Raw genomic sequence first — 13,369 nt, forward strand, 5'->3', positions numbered from 1 at the left:
GAAAAAATATATACTCCAACAGTCAAACACTTTCCTGGTTATTCAGATCTAAACGTTGTAATATGTTGCGCATACAAATATACTTAAATTTTAATTGCAACAAAAAATGCAGTTTTATCGAATAGCAAATTAGTTGCTGGATAAACGTATCATAAAAAGACCACAAGAACCGAGACATCAGAACTATGATGTTAAAAAAAAAAAAAAAAAAAAAAAATTGCTGGGCCACTGAACAAGTTTCAGAAATATTTCTGATATCTCAGATATTTTCCAAGATACTTTTTCTAACTGCTGTAGGCATATGATCAATACAAAACTTGTTACAAGGGCATTTAATACAATAAACTGCTCCCACAGTCGCCACCTCATGCTCATTAAAGCTACATTTATTATTTCAGGAACAAAAAGTCTCCACGGTGGTTATGCACCACTATACAGGTGGATGTAAAGGGCAACTGCCCTTTTCCTGCAATAACTATGCAACTGCACTTCTTTTTTGCAAAGATGGTCTTGTTTTCAATCAACTGTACACCCCATAAAAGGGTTATATGTACAGAAGAATGCCAAATATCAGCAAAATCAGTTCAGGATTTAAAGGCCTAACTATAAAATGACAAGAGGATAACACACGTAATAGAAATCAACATGCGCACACAATGTGTATGAATATTTATCACACATACAATTTCCAAAATATCTCAGGGGGCAATTCACCTGTGCCCTTCTAATTACATCTTTATGTCCAAGATCTTCAAACCAATTGACTTCAGCACTTTTGTCCTTTTCTTTACTGGAACTTCATCAGATGGTTTGAAGTTCTACTGGGTCCAAGTTTCTATGTTGTCATTTTATGTACAAGATCTTGTATTCAGGCAGGCAGATTTCAGGTTTACGTTAACTATATACATTATTCTTCACAACAGGTAATGGCCTTGTATTTGTACACTTACTCCAATTTAATAAAGCTTCACAGCCAGCCTATAATGATCCTTACTTTCACTCTAACTGCTTAGTGTCCAAAAATGCTGCAGAGTTTCCATCAAAACTGCATTATATACATACAGAACTTCACCCAAGGCATTTTCCAGTGCCCAAAAAAATATTATAAAACATCTCTAAACTATTGTGGTCTTGGTCAGAGATGTTTTTTCCTAAAAGTTGAATATGATTTCCTGTGAAGAGTAAAGACCTTATACCCCCCCCCCCCCAGGATGGTCTAAATCCCTTGCAACACCCACTATTTAGTACTGTACTCTATGGTCACCTCACTTCAGGAAAAATTATAAGAACAAGTGCCAGATGTCAGCAAATGCAGTTCAGCACAGAAATTAAAAGACTAACTTTGAAATGACAAAACACAGGGACAACAAATTGACAAATCTGTATTAATTATTTCTGCGTTAAACTTACTCCATTAGAAAAATATTCCAGTAGTCATAAGGCCTTTAATCTTGAAATTAAACCCAGATTTTTTTTTTTCTATGTATATATCACAAACACACACTCTTAAAGACAATTACGCAAAACCAAGCAATCCGCCAAACCAAAGCTTTAAAAACATGCCTTTCCAGATAATGAAGACAACTGCATTTACTTAAGTGGTGTCTAATAAAAGTGCTGGGCACTCCTGAAAATAACAGGATATGGTCAGTAACTTAACATGTTCTTTAAAATTAAGCAGAAAACAAAAGTACTTAACTCATATTAAGAATACTGTACAACTAGTTCTTGCTTGGCATCCCTGTGGGATATTTTTTGTTTTAAAATTTACTAAATTACTGCTTAACCAGATAAGCATCCTTTTCAGGTCTCTCCTGAAAAAGACATTACCAGCCTAGGGAGACTATCTTGGTCAAAAGATAAATAAAAATAAACTGTAACGCAAGAACCAGGATTTCAAGCATTAAGTAAACAAATAAATGAATTAAATAATATAATATAGAAAGCAAGCAATGCAAGGTAAACATCGGGGTGCACTAGAATAGTTTCATCTCAAAAGGTTTTCACAACACATAATGCCGTTTGCCAAGTTTAGGTAATACAGCTTGCTTTTAATGTTCAGAAAATCCTTAAGCATAGTGAAATGTGTGATGACCTACATTTACAAAGTAAAACAAACATCTGCAAATGCAAAAAGTGAACTTGCACTGAAAATGGTGTGTAGCAGTAATGGTTAAAGACATGTATCTAAGTAGAAATGAAGGCAATTATCATCTGAGTTTTGAGGTTTAGTTAATATGTATATTGGATGGGGTGGAGCATTACCAGGATGTGAACAAGGATGTTTGCCAGCATCTGTAAATAATCATGCATGAGGTGCTGTGAAGACAACTGAACCTGTGAACTGTATTCACTAGTGAAATTTGCACTGCTTAAAACAAATGAATGCTCACTGGTGGGTTTCAGAAGTTACAACTCGAAAGTGTTCCAGTATTTATCTTATAAGTATTTCTTCATAGGGAAAGATATTAACATGTTTCCTTGGCAATGAATCCAAGTCTAATAAATAAATAAAAAAGTACTTACTTCAAACTTGAAATATTACAGCTATCATAATAACTGTAGAGTGTGAAGAAATAGAATTGCCTCAGTCAAAATGATGACCTAACCACTTTAACTGTACTTCTAACCCCAGCAGCCTGAAATACCTGGTCTCAAAACGTACTTCATGGTTCAGGATCAGAAATGCAAACAGAATGTTTAGGATGACCAAAAAGGGTGTGCATAAAGTAAAGGCAAATCTTAATGACTGCAAAAAAAAATGTAGTGAAAAGAGAACTGTATAGTATATTAAGTTCAATGTGAAACGCCAGAGATGAAATAATGTGATAACAAAGCACCCAACCTTGGCTACCTGCAATAAATTTTGCAAGCAGTTAAAAATCTATATGTAGTACAAATTAAATATCTGAAAATTTGTACACCAGGTTATAATGTAACATGACTAGGATAGCCTGAAAGGGGAGGAAAAGGGAAATGATCTTTGTTGTTATCAACTAGAGTTTGACTAGCAAGTGTGTAAGCCAGTCAGGGGTCTGCTTTATTTATTTAATTTGTCTGGGGGAGGGTACTGTGGAATTAAAGCATTAAACTTACTTTCTTGTTGTGAGTAGGGTAGCCACCTTTCCAAATGCCCAAAGTGGGACATTTGTGCTACAAACATCAGATTTTGCAGGGCAAAACATACCCACGGCCAGTACAAAGGACAGAACTTCAGTTTTTTGCCTGAATAAAAGTCTATTCTTGTAGCATTTTAGTTCCTTATTCTGTTTCTTATAACATTTAGGCGTTTCAGATACAGAATAACTGTTTTATGCAACTATGACATAAAATATAGAAAATAAATTTGTCCTAAAATCTATTTGCCATTTTTTCACATTTTTTGCAGGAAACAACTGCCCAAAGAGGGACTGTCCCTCGCAAAGTGGGACAGGTGGTAACCCTAGTTGTGAGCAGATACCAAAGTTTGATCCTTTTGTCCATGTCAAGCAGTGGAAGCACTGCAAACGTATGACTAGGGATATGGGGAAATCAATCACAACCAAGAGGAAGGAAAAAAAAATGCAATTTGCAAATGGCATAAAAATGCTACATGCCCCTTCATATCTCCTCACTTTACACACAAGGGTCAGGGGATCGGGAATAGAAGCACCATGCTGAAAGGCTACATTTAACTTGGCTCAATAATGGCAGGCAAAGAGCAGGACTGAAGAGATGCATGGCACAGAAGAAAAAAAGCTCAAGCAGCAGGACCAGGGACAAAACTGGTATGAATAAAAGCAATCAATACACCATAGAGGTTTTAGCCCCGAGTGCAGCACAGACCCAAGCTCAGCTAACAGTGCAGTTACCGTAAAAGTGGGATGGGGGGTAAAAGCAGGAGGTCAATACCAACTTAACCACTGGGGGAGCCATAGCTCCAAAGAAGTGCAGACTGGGAGAGGGCACAAAAGTGCAGCTGCTTTATTTGGTAGTGTGTGTGTGTGTGTGTGTGTGTGTGTGTGTGTTTCTTACTAAATTATGTGCAGCACTGCAATTCACATCATAGGTGAGCAGAAATCTTCACCCACACTGGTCTCAGCACTAATGACAGTGCATCACTAATGCACTGGCTCACTGAGAACCCACCTAGTCAAAATAGGGGAAGCCACCTCAAGCAGTAAACCCGTACTGAGTTGCGTACCCCAGGATTCGTCTAGCGGCCTCTGTTATTTGGGATATACTTTTCTGAGGTGCAGGCCAAAACCAGTGAGCTGTGGCTGACCAGGATTGCAGATGACTGCAAGCTGGGCACTGTCAGCAATTCCCCTAGTGAAGTGGACATCCTCCAAGGGCATTTCACCCAAACAATGACTGGTGCCAGAAACATGGCCTCATGCTGAATACAAAGAAATGCACCATCATCTTTGGGGACAGTGACATCCCCACAAATTATCACATTAATAACAACATCCTAAGCATGCAATCAGTCGTGAGGGATTTGGACACCCAGATTAATAGCCACCTGACTTTTGACCACCATGATGCTTCCATTGTATGGAAAGCTTTCTACATGGCCCATCTCATATGTAAGGGTACCTCATACAGGGACAAGGAGATCATAACATCTATGTATTCTTCCCTTACAAGGCCCATTATTGAGTACAACGCCCCATTTGGCATGTACCTCACAAAGCACTACAGCAGCTGGAGAGACCACAGAGGTTCCTCACCAGCAGAATCCATGGCCTCAAAAATCTACACAGATAGGCTTTAGCCTATCCCTCTACTCAGTTTCATACAGACACCTCAGAGGTGACCTCTTGTCTGGCATTCAAGGCAATCTCAGACCCCTGCCGTGATGGAACTGCTGCATACCCGCAAGTCAAGCTCCACTTGAGTAACCCACACACGTGGACTCAACCTGGTCTGTGACATCAGCAGGACTTAATGGCGGGACAGAATTGTGTCCCAGAGACTCCCCCATCTGTGGAATAAACTCCCTCTCCATGTCAAGCAGAGTACCTCTTTACCCCTTTTTAAAGCGCAACCTGGATAACTGGATGGGAAATAAAAAATACAATAAATAAAATAAAGTTTATTGTATTCATTGATAAAGGCTGAATAGCCGAAACCGGTCTGGATTTGAAGGAATTATAAATAAATAATCATTATTTCTTCATTACTGCGTACAGTAGAATGACTACATCCCTAGACCTCAATGCCATTCCTTTAGACATAAGCTGTGTAGTGTAAAAGGACTTCTCTACAACAGTAAATACATACATGGTGATCAATGGCAATTCATTGTCGACATAGGTTCTCAGGTGCTTGACTTAGGATCAGCTTTCAGGGGTGCACTGTCAATGTGATAGTTAAAAGGGAAGTCAAGCTTGCCAAAGAATACCATTATCCACTTCTTGGCATTTACTTTTAGCCCATGGTTTTTACATCGATTATTTGCTTGACAAATGCCCTCTTGGAGGAGCAATGGAGAATCTTACTTATTTGCATGTTGAGGACATAAAAAGATTTGTTTTTTTTTTTCCTTCTTCTAATTCAGACTAATTAACTGAGAATTAACCTGCATCACAGTTAGGACCCTCAAGTTACTGAGCATCCCAGAATCAGTTAAATGTCTAACTGCTATATAAACACAGCAGATTGGCAGCTTTTTTTTTTTTTTGTTTAAAATGACAGTTTCATAACTCTGACACAGTAAACACCAAGATCTGCACATACCAATTAACAAGACAAAACAAAGTTGACCCTAAAAAACTGGACACCATGCTACAGCATTGTCCTAGACTGGGTGGAGGAGGGTCGTTTTGGTCCAATAACTTCTAAGCAGCTACACCTGCTTTTCAAGAGAAAGCTTTTTTTTCATTTCACAAAATAAAGACTGGATGATGACAATGACCCTCATGTGGTATTAACTTTACCATAGAGAATCAATATTAACTGTTTCTGCTGTGTTTATGCATTTATATCAACTTTGGCTTTATGTAACTAACACAATCTTCATGTGCTGCAGAAGTTTCTACTGAAAGAAGTCATAAAAACCCATATTCTTAAGAAGTTCACATTATTGCAGTCTGTCAGCTCTTTTCATTACGGAGTCTAATTTGGACTGAAGCCTCCACAGGAATGCAAAGTGAATTAATATCCACATTAGTGAATAATAAAGAATGGATAATACATGTCCATCAGCATAGCTAAACCTGCTACTAATACATTTATAGTTTCTTAACTACCTTCTAGGTTATTGATCAGTGAGGATCTTTAGAAGCCTAGCTCTGTATTTCCATTAGATTTTTAGCCCTTGTAATTTAAATACAAATAACCCAGAGTTGGGCAAAGCATCTATATGTCACCCTTAGCCATAAGGGACAAGGGCGTCAAACCAGGGGATAAGCTTGTGGCTTCTCAGCCATCTGTCCAAACTGCATACGGAGAGAGCAAGAGAAGTACTTTGCTCAATGTGAACAGAAACACAACTCAGTAAAAGTAGCACTTGCTGTGATACACGTCTACCCCTCAAACATGTTCCACCCATGTCTAATGAGACAAATGTATAATGCCACTCAGTTAAGAATAACAGGGGTCAAGCAAAGTGTTAAATACACATGAGCAAAAGTCAACACAAAAACAGTTTCTAAGAAACTCTCTTTTTTTGTTGTTGAAAACAAAAGCATAAATATTTTTACAAAGCATTAACCCAGCATTCAAAATTAATCTTCAACAACACTGCATTATGACATTTGCCCCTAATCTCTCTGGTGTACCACTGCTGCTAAAAAAAAAAAAAAACACAAAGTTATTTAGTAAACAAAAACAAATTACCTTTTACAGAAATACAACTTTGCTATTTCAGATCAGACATACTTAGTATCAACTTTAGCAAAAAGCATTGATGATAGACCAGAAATTTAAAATATAAATCACAGATCCTGGCCAAAAAATGGACAGACTCATCCATCCTGTTGAACCACTTTTATTTCACCATCTCAGAATCCTTTTTTCATTTCACAAAATAAACAAAGGCAGCAACTATGCAAGCCACTGCCAACATTGTGAACAGTAATTTCATTCTCAAAACAAGTAACACAGTAAATAAACTCCAGCCCGTCTCTGTAACTGCAACTGTATGCATACACTTACCACCAGTAAACAAGTTCTAAACACAGCTATTATAGTACAGCTATACAAGTGCCTCTGATGCGATGGAGACTAGTAAAATTAAATTCTCCACATTTCAATCCTACACAGAATACCATACAGAAAACAGTAAATACAAATATCGTAAAGTCCACGTTTAAATCAATCCATTACAGAAAAAATCTCATAAGACCACCACTCCTACAAAAACTTTAAACCAAAGCATATCACCACCTTAGTTCAAACTGACATAAAGTAAGTGTACAGCATTAACCTACTAAACGCAAGAAAGCACGATGTCAAAGCCACTCACCTGAGACACCTGCCTGGCCTGTTGAAATCATCAAAACGAGGCAACAACACCTTTTCCACAGTTATGTACTTTGGGGGAGGGTACACTTCCAACAAGGAAACCTAAGCTTATTACAATCTTCCAGGAAAAACCACCTGAAAAGCTACTTAGAACAAGTTATTTAAGAGGTCAGATCATTCATTCCATTCCCTACCTAAATAATTATACTTAACAGTCTCTACGTATATTTTATCGACACTCCACTGTTTAGAAAGCCAAAGAAGGTCCATTTATACCTCTAACATATGGCAATACATAGTCAACACCCCGTTGCAGGTGTCTCCCCTTGATTATGTCAACAGCGCTTGCAGCCTGCCTAATTTCCATCACTGCATAGTTCACATTCACTGTACCTAAGATAACAAGCCAGCAAGGAAAATGAACAAGCACAATGGCCTACTCCCTAAAGGTGGTCTGTTATTTTCAAGAACAATGACACCTTCTGTACTGCTTACCTTTCAGTGCCCTGCAATTTATTCGCTCTTCGTAGCTAGCTCTGGATAGGGGCCGCTGCTAGGGGGTTGTCAGTGTGAAGAGCTTGGTAATCGCCCAACAAAACACCTACTGTCCTTCCAAAGAAATGAGCTAGAAGTCAGTTATTAACTGACAGCGTTCAGAACAGAAGAGCAGAAACCCGTACAATTGTTGACTGTCTTTCGCAGGTTTACTGTCCCCACTCCGCCTGCTTTCATTCACAGTCCTTGCCCGCCTCTCTCTTGGATTAGGGACCTGGGGAAGACCACAACGTCACTACGTCCGGGTAAATGAAAAAGGAGTAAGACAACACACGTCACTAAGATGGCGGCCTCCTGTCAAACTCACGGTGTCAAGACAGTTGTAAATTGACTGGGTTATGTGCTGTACATTGATTAAGCATGTCATTTTCACAGATTTTCAGTAAAGGTTATTCATCTGCACAATTTCTGTTCTAGTTGGTGGTTCTGTAAAGGTAAGGCACAGGCAAGCAGTCAGTGAATGTTGAATGTAAGTATTCTACTGTTTCTACTATTGATGCAGCAGGACTTGGAAGTAAAGGAGCGGGACTCAGACGTGTTAGGGGTGCTGTGTTGTTTATCCTGTATTATGCAGTGTGGGCAAGAACTTTTAAGGAGATGAAAGAAGAAACAGTACCAACACAACAGATGAAGCTGGACGATCATTATTTTATTCAGTGTTAGCGAAATGAAACAATTTTTTTATTATAGTAAGATTGGAAAATACGTGTAAGCTAAAAGAGGAAAAAGATGTACGTAGATAGTAAGCAAAATGTATTGGTTCTTGGTCTGCATGAGAGGTGAAGACCCCCACCGGAATCAACATTTGGATTTAAACTAGCTCCAAAATTTGATGAGAATCCATTCACAGAAAATTAAATGTAGAATACAGCCTTAAAACTGAACGCACTCGGGCAGATGGGCTTCATCCCAGAATTCTGAAATAAAGACACATTGTCTGAATTTATAGCTCCTTTCTTTAATTAATAATATAAGGGCAAGTTTTGGGTGTTAATATAGTTTAGTTAGTGAAAGTGAAGCAAACCAGTAAAGTCTGTTGGTGTGTTTGTAGTGTTCTTTTCTGTTATGCTTCCTAACCTCCTAGCCTCCCTTCATCTCCCTTCTCTCATTTGGTTAAGTGGAAGCACAGTCCTTTGCAAAGTATAACAGAAAATAGCTTCGGCAAATGCTAAGACAATAGTAAAGATTCGTGATCTGTAATGCAAACTGTTACCAGTTTAATGCCGCATGAGTGGATTTCACAAAAGTGAAGGTAACAGAGATACCAGTGGTTGCATAACAAATGGAAAACGGACATAAATACTTCATAGGCAATCAAACACTAAATCAAAGGCTGCATGGATGCACAGCAGTAGGACTGTTGTATCAGACCAAATGTAATGTATTTCTTTAGCTGAGTTACCAAAGTAGTGGATATGAAAGGAACAAAAGGTTAACCTTTTAGAAGGCAGGTAAGGAAAACTGCAGAGACAATGTCTGTCTGTCATTCTGTCGGGCAAAATGTGTACAGTACATTGCCGTTTAGGGAACAGTCTGTGAAAGTCAACATGGTTTATTTCAGACATGTTGGGGAAACCTTATCTGTTTCATTTGTTCTGTTCATATAATTTCTTAAGACTTAAGTGGTGTCATTAACAGTTGCAACACTGTAATGTACAGTCCTGCAGCAAACCAAATAATGACTTAAAAAAACTTTAACTGATGCATGTTCTCTATACAAAACCAGCAAACACTAATCAGAAGTGGCAAGAGTCTTTACCCAGTAGCATTTAAAAGAGCTGATATGTAAGAGGTATTGTTCAAATGCTAAATTTGATCAGTATTCGTATCTCATGTCCTTGAGCAAATGTGTATAATGTGTGCATTTTTGCATGCTCATGTAAAGCAAGTACCTAGTGATTACATGGCTTAAGTGGTCAATCCAGGGGTCAGAGTGACTTCAGTGCCCTGGATGACCCTAAGCCTTAATGTTGTCCTTTTTTTCTGCCATAATTAGTAATGTACCAGCTTGCAGACAGGGAAAATATCAAAAGTCCACATTACCTTGATAAGTTTTATTGACGTCCTTTTTTCTGATCTGAAGCTTCCTGTGCAACTTCTATTGAGAGCTGATGATTAGAAATGATCTAATTTTAGGAATTGTTACTACACTAATATTACATTTTTGTTAAAGCATGAACATTTTTGGATATGTTAACAATGTTATCTGCAGTTCACATCAGGTTTTTATCTCTTTGCATGTATATGGTGGTCATAATATATAGACAGAATAATTTGTCACTAATAGATAAAACCAGTTTTGAAAGGGAATGAAAGGAAAGTGCTAGGTATAAATCTTTTGTGTAAACCTGGATTAAGTGATTTAAGCTTGTTGGTAATGCATGTTAAGTGTGATCTTTGTGTGTAGCAGATTTTATAGTATCATGTTTTGGGAAATACACATACATATATATATATATATATATATATAGTATTAAAGTTTGATATGCTTGTTTTAATATTTACATTTTAATTTTATATGTATGCAACTGTTTTGTCTTTGACAAATGACTTAGGAAGTGGCTGTAAAGGTCCTGTACCATCCCATGCAATTAACAAACAAATAATGCTGATGCCCCATCTGCTTGAGTTTATGGTAACTCAGATGGATGTAAAAGATTCCACATCAGTTATTGAAAAGAGTAGGGGAATTTTCTCAGTGTCCTAGTTAAATTTCCCCTATTAGTATAAGTACTACCTTGAACCACCTGTGAAAATAGGCCATTGGCCTAGTGGGACTAATCCAGTCAATAAAAAAGCAAATAAAACATTGTGCTTTAGATTTGAAGGGCTTGAGATTGGCCGCTAAGAATGCTGCAGTTCTTTACTGATTACGAGTAACTAATTAAGAGTTTATATTTTTTGAGGGAATGAGATTCGAATGTTGTTCAGCATTACTAAACAACTGAAAAGAAAGCATTTTTACAGCGGGAAAGGCCTTCTGTATTCTCCCAATGTGTTGAGCTGCACCTTCACCACATCCTTGCTACCTGTGTGTGCTAACTCCAAGGTCTGTGCATCTTAGACATTTCACAGCCTTGAAATGTAAATACAAAACCCTTGAGTCATGCCTTGGTGGTCAGATATTAGAGTGCCAGTCACTATTGTGTTGAGTCTAACTCTGTCACCTGTAAAGTTTAGCTGCTGATGCAAGTTCCAGACTGCCCCCCAGAAATATAACTTTGTCCCCAGTCTGGAAAAAGATAGCTGGCACATCTTGCTGCTTTGTAGGTTTTAGAACAGATTAATAAAGTATTGCCAAATTTACAACCTCTTATTTACCAAACTGACAAAAAGACATTGCATTACAACTTTGCCAGTTTTAATATTTTCACTTTCTAACACTACTTTTTGACTTAACATAGTAAGAATTTTAAAAACTATACTAAATTGTAGGTTTGCACATTTGCAGACTCCTTTTTTGGGAGCAAAATTGTGCATTGACAATACAGAATTTAACAATTTGGAGTCCCACAAATTAAATTTGTTTAAAAATGTGTCACACTTATTAAACGAATGTGGCCAAACTGTATTAATTTGTTGGAGGGACTACAGAAGTGTGATCTGAACCAGATAAACTACTGAATGTGTTGTGGAGTTTGTGCTCACCTCCCAAAGAGTGAACATGTTGCTTTACTTTTGGGAAGAGCGTGGTTCTGTTTTTGTGGACAGTGTGGAGAGTAAAGCAAGAGTAGCACACTTTTTTCATTGCATATTGTAAAGGGGAAAAAAGGAACCTATTGAGGATGTTCAGATACAAGAGTGATAATATCAGGGATGCTGGAGAAGGCCTAGTTATCACATCTAGGGCCTTTGGGTAGGAAGCACTCAAAGGGTAATTAAAAAACATATTTTATTTTGTATATTTTTTATTTATTTAAACCATGCTTGCAAAAGAGTTGGACAGTTTTCCTTATTGCAGTTAATGAGCTGTTTGTGTATTGAGAACTGCATACCAGTCTTAGAAATTTACATTGGGTACGAGTGGGCAGTCAGTGTCTTAGTAATGCAAGTGTGGGAAGGAAATGCATAGCTGAAGGGAGTTTGAGTATTAATGTTTTAAACTTGTTCAGCAACACCAATTGAAATGCATTGATGCCCTGGTTAATACTCGCCATTAACTGAAGCAGCTGGTGCTGTACTCTGAAGCTTTTGTGCTGCATTCCATTGTGTGTTGTTATTTTGGAAATGGCTTTTATGATAACACAATTCTCTCTCTAGTCCCTAGCTTTTGAATTGTAAGTCATAGGCACTCTTCTATCCCCCATTTCAGAAGGTAATTTGCAATGCAGGCAAGATAGCTTAAAACGTAGCAATACAAGGGTGGGTAGTGGTCTCTGCAGTAGATGTGTGTTATCTGCCTGACAATTTGTGAAAAATGACCTCCGATTGTGACCAGTGCCAGTGGAGCAATTGAAGGTCTGGAAAATAGGGTTAGTTTTCAGGCAGAATTGTCAGAGCTGAACAGTACTCCATGCAGTTCTCCCACTTTTTATTTTTCTTCTTTTGATTAGGATTGGAATATGCTTACACTATTTTTGGTGGTGCACTGCTGAGATGCACTTAAAAAGCAGACATGGTATGATGTAAGAGACTGAAACAGATGCAATGCAGAACCATAGACGAGTATGGCAGTGACCTGATGATTAAATTTCTTTAAATATTAACTAAGCCATAACAAGTATTAACAACTTGTTTTTGTTACTCATTGAATCACATTGCTTCCAGTCTCCAGAATGGTAATTGAAGTTGCTTGTCTGAGCTTTAGTAGATATTTGACACACACCTGCATGGGACAGTCTGGGGGCTGGAATTATTTTGCTATGGTTTCATAAAGAAAGTGGCAAAGGGTATTTTTTCCATCATGCTTTGTTATCTTTTAAACTGAAAGTAGCACAGAGGCATTTACAGAGCTTTCATACTTATACACGTTTTAGGTTGCCTTCCATTTTAAAAATGTAAAACTGTAGAAACTCTGACACCACTTTGTGATCTGGTGACAGTGTAAGCATAGTTTCATATCATTGTGAAAAGAGCTTTCAGTTTGTTAGTCATCTAAAAACTTTGACTGGCATCTTATTTTGTAATTTACATGCTTCTTAAATGCAAAGAAAGATACTTGAGCTGTTTACAGTTGAGACAAAGTTTATTCCAGAGACATGGGAGCTGGATGATGAATCTTTCATGCCTACTACTAATGGTCATGATGGTTTTAGGTTAAAATTATTTCTTCAGGTATTCCTTCTGACAGATTTCAAGCAGAGTTTTTTGTAAAGCAGTGAGTCATTCAAAGCCGTGAATAAAAGGTACAAATCACCTTTGAGGT

At 37.7% G+C, this 13,369-nt stretch overlaps 2 protein-coding genes across 2 annotated transcripts in view; one reads left to right on the forward strand and one right to left on the reverse strand.

The window, feature by feature from the left end:
• The window catches only part of ARFIP2 (ADP ribosylation factor interacting protein 2), a gene marked incomplete in the record, with an annotated part of 1,173,031 nt that extends 1,164,878 nt beyond the window's left edge, over positions 1-8,153 (reverse strand). The window contains 1 exon segment of the mRNA XM_044072222.1: positions 7,945-8,153.
• Positions 8,154-8,292: 139 nt separating this feature from the next.
• TIMM10B (translocase of inner mitochondrial membrane 10B) overlaps positions 8,293-13,369 on the forward strand; it is a 253,997-nt gene continuing 248,920 nt past the window's right edge. The window contains exon 1 of the mRNA XM_044072223.1: positions 8,293-8,438. The gene's annotated coding sequence lies outside the window, so the exon portion shown is untranslated. The remainder of the gene's footprint in view (positions 8,439-13,369) is intronic.

The sequence above is a fragment of the Protopterus annectens genome, chromosome 5.part0, assembly GCF_019279795.1.
Source record: "Protopterus annectens isolate FY-2018-M chromosome 5.part0, PAN1.0, whole genome shotgun sequence".
NCBI lineage: Eukaryota > Metazoa > Chordata > Ceratodontiformes > Protopteridae > Protopterus > Protopterus annectens.